Raw genomic sequence first — 4,080 nt, 5'->3', positions numbered from 1 at the left:
AAAGCTGGATTCAAATTCATTTTCAGGTTATTTTGTTACCTTAGTCTCCCATACTATATGCTGACAAAAATCACTGGAATTGAGGCTCAGTATTGCAAAGTACTAAGGAAATATCAGAGGACTTTCTAGGATCAGCAGCTGGGAAGCACTATGGTGCAGTCTAATAATTTTGTAGTTTCTCTGCACAACTTTTCCCTTTCCTTTATATTTCTGCCAGGTTAGACATGTATCGAGCTGTCCCTTTTCTGCCTCCATGCCTTTATAACTTATGCCTTGGTATAGAGTATCTTGTACAGTCAGATGGTAAACATACGGTATCTGCAAAACAACATGAAAAACGTCTTGATGGCTCTTACATGACTGTTATGATCTGTAATGGCAACAGACTTAGTTATGAATGCACCAAAGTAACTTTCAGAGTTCCTCACTGCAGTCACACTAAGAGCCTGAGGACTGGTAGCAAATTAAAAAACAATTTTATGAAGATACATAAGGTAATTACTGCTGCAACAGAGCATTTGGTAGGCTGAAATAGATCAACAGTCCTTCTAGTATACTTTCCTTCCAGTAAGAAAGCTCTCCTAGATAATTCCAAGGAAATAATTTAAATCTCAAAGCATCAAAGGCTTGCTTTCCCCTACTGTCAAGATGAAATCATAGATTAAATCTGGGAGTGTAAAAAAGTATAATCAGGCTGCTATTGTGTGCTTCATTCCCAATACTGTCAATACATAGATCTCAATTTGCATATCTTCATTGAAGTGAAAGTCATTAGGTGAAATCCTGGCTCTGTTTTTTCCTTGCGCAGTGAAAAATTCATGCCAATCCCAATTATGCCAACTTTCACCTAGTGAAAGTTGATTTAAGTACTTCTTGGAAATAAAATAACTCCTATCTAGTTATATTCAGTTAGAGTTAGATAACTAGTGAGGTTAAATAGTAGCTTCTAGGTCTACCTCAGTAACACTGAGCTAATCCTAAAGCAAACATGTGGAATAGAGATAGTTTATTAAGTTTGCTTTTCCACATTAGGGTTGAAAGATCTCATACAGGTATCTCCAAAGAAAAGTTAAGTATTATTATGTCTAATTTACAAAAACAAAACTAGAAACATAGAAAGGTGATGTACTTCCAGGTGCCTGTTCCACGCTCTCTCCCACTTCATAAGGGAAAAAATTTTGGTCCACATTTGTGTCAGGCCAATTCATTTAGTCAATGGGCAAAAGAGCCAACCCATGTTTGCACTCAGATTCAAATCAAAACCATTACCAGTGTTTCTAGAATTCCAGCATTTAAGCTTCTTTACAAAAGTAAACTCTCTCTTAAAAGAATCTGTTCTGTGGTAGAACTGACCATTGAAGTACCTCCTGGTCCATCAAGACAAGAAAACCAGCAGACCCCTTATAGGAAAGTTTGAAATATAAAGAATAAAGGGAAAAAAAGGTGTAAAGAAAAAGAGAGAGAACAGAAAATTATGTGGGTAAAGAAGAAAAACCTAGACTGAAGCCTATCAGTGCCTCTGTAATCTGTGATCAAGAAGAACATAGCCAAGATATTTCTTTTTAAGACATCCAGCTCTTCTGCCAGATTTAAGAAGCCAAGTCCTCCATTCATACAAATTAATTTGGGCCCTGCAAGTAAACAGAGAAACACCTTTCAACCTACTCCAGAGACAGCCAAAGAAGAGGAGGCCATCACAGCACAGCAGACTTTCAGAAGTTTGCTCAGCACTGGCAAACCCCACAGTCTAAAGAGAGAGGGAAGGCATGAGCGTGACTGCTTTAGACTATTGCTATGGATGTAGCAACCCCTCATCCTGCTTATTATACATTTCTGTATGTCCATAAAATACATACAGTGTTTTACATGTAATCCAGTGGACTAATAAAAGAATAGGATCTTAGGATCAGGTATAAATAAATAAACTCAAGCATTTATTATGACTCAGGAGTGAAAAAACTCATACATACTTAGCAAAAAAGGTTAACACTGCATAAACGTTACACTTAGTTATAGCTACAGAAATTATGTAATTAAGCTTTTTGCAGAGTCCTTCAGTGTGTCTGCTCTACTGCGTTTTTATTCTCTTCCTTTACACAGATCTTTCCTTCAAACACATACTGTGCTTGAAATCATCCAAAGCTGAACTACATCAAGTGTGTTCCAGGACTAGTTGGAGGTTTATTTTTGCCCATGTCTAAAATCTTGGGGAAAAATGCTAGACTTTTATACATGCATGCAAACCATTAGCGTTCCTACTGGGTAAAGATTTATGATAATCTATATGACATTAAGTAGCTAGAATTTACATATGAAAGCCATGAGAGGGTTTAATATAATGAAGATAGGAAGAACAAATGTTCTGAAATTTGTGTACTGAAGATGGGAAAATTGGCAAAATAGTTGATTTCCAAATGCTTTTACAGAAAAGGATTACAACAGACTTCGGAAGATCTTTCATCTATGAAAGAGCTAAACATATCATTAGCTTTAATCGCTCACTTGTTTTATATTCAATGTCTGCTAACTTAGTCTTTTCTCATCTGAAAAACCGCCCACTAGATGCCACTGTTTCTGCATATAAGCGGCATCACAGCCCTCAATGGCCGTTTGACTCAAAATACTGCATCCCTCCTTCTCCACCCTTGTGCTTTTACTCATTTTCTTAAAATGTTCAGCTCAGATGATTGAAACAAGAAGTCACCTCTAAACGGGGGAAAAAAAAACCTTTAGCAAACGGCTGATTTTTTTCCCCTTTGGATCCAAGATTGGTGTGAACGTGTACGTTAGTGTGGTGTCTGGCTGGTTATGTGGGTGCGCCTTATTATGCCATAGAAATAAATGGCTGAAAGTTTCTACACAGCACATTGTAGTGGCTTGTGACTTTTTACTGTCTGCCATTCAAACACAGATCCTAAGATTTTGTGTGTTTGCAGAAGATCTTCCCTCTCAGAGTAGGTCCCATCTGATCTTTCTTTAGCAACCCCAAACTGGAAGCTGCAGACTAACTAACTGGTAAAAGCATCACTCTTCATGGCATGACATTATCTTAGTACATTTATTATCTATAGCAGCTTGGGGGACTATGTGTTAGATGCTGTACAAACCTGTACTGAAAAGGCAGACTGTGCCCAGGGCCTGAAATGTAGTACCCCTATATGAAGAGTAGATAAATAATATCAACTTTAATTTAAATACACAACAACTCAGGGAAAAGAGACAAAGGCTGGAATTTTTGAAAGCATAAACTTCTTCAGCAAGGCCAAGACTAAAAGATTTTATCACAGCCAGATAAAAAGTAATTTGGCAGTTCAACTAATTGGCTATTTCTACCAGACTGTCTCACCTCTCAGGAGAACATGCACTAAAAGTACTTACTTATTAAGACTGGAATTTCCAGAAATTTCACTGCAAGCAAGTCAATCACTTACTTTATTTGAAATTCACTTCCACAGTGGTGAAGGTAATGGAAAATGCAAAATTAAACTTACCAGTTTGTAGTTTAAATGATACAATATTTGCCTGCTTCTCATGGAGGCCGAACAGGTGAGTGTACTCTTCCATTGACAATGACAGTACTGCTTCTCAGGAGTATTTCTGAAAAGTGAACGTGAAAGACAAAGACAAAGCAAATGCCTATAACAATCTGAAATTAAATAACATGTATGGAAATGTCTCTCTGCAGTACTCTGTGGCTTTTTTTGCAATAGTTACAGCCTTGTTTTGAATGTTAGAATCTTGCTTTGAATGAAGACTTCTGTTACTCTGTCTTAATGAATGAATGCATAAATAACTTCTGAAGCGGTGGAGTGAAATTGGATTGATTGAATGTGATCACTGCAGTAGGCATATAGCTTAGATTTTCAGTAAAAACTTATTTTTTAATGACTAAAGAGATCAGAGTGGACTTTAGAAGGTTGTCTGAGACTTTTATGGTCTACAAAGAGTAGAAAATCTTGTGAGAACTCTGTGTCTTGAGATTTCTGGTATGTGATTAGAAATGCTGAGTGATCTGTCTCCTTTCTGGCATTTTAATCCTTTTTCAGGTCTGGGGGTAAAGATGTGTACTAAAATGAAAAA

The sequence above is a fragment of the Mycteria americana genome, chromosome 16 (genome assembly GCF_035582795.1).
Source record: "Mycteria americana isolate JAX WOST 10 ecotype Jacksonville Zoo and Gardens chromosome 16, USCA_MyAme_1.0, whole genome shotgun sequence".
NCBI classification, from domain to species: domain Eukaryota; kingdom Metazoa; phylum Chordata; class Aves; order Ciconiiformes; family Ciconiidae; genus Mycteria; species Mycteria americana.
Note: the sequence above shows the minus strand (reverse complement) of the source record.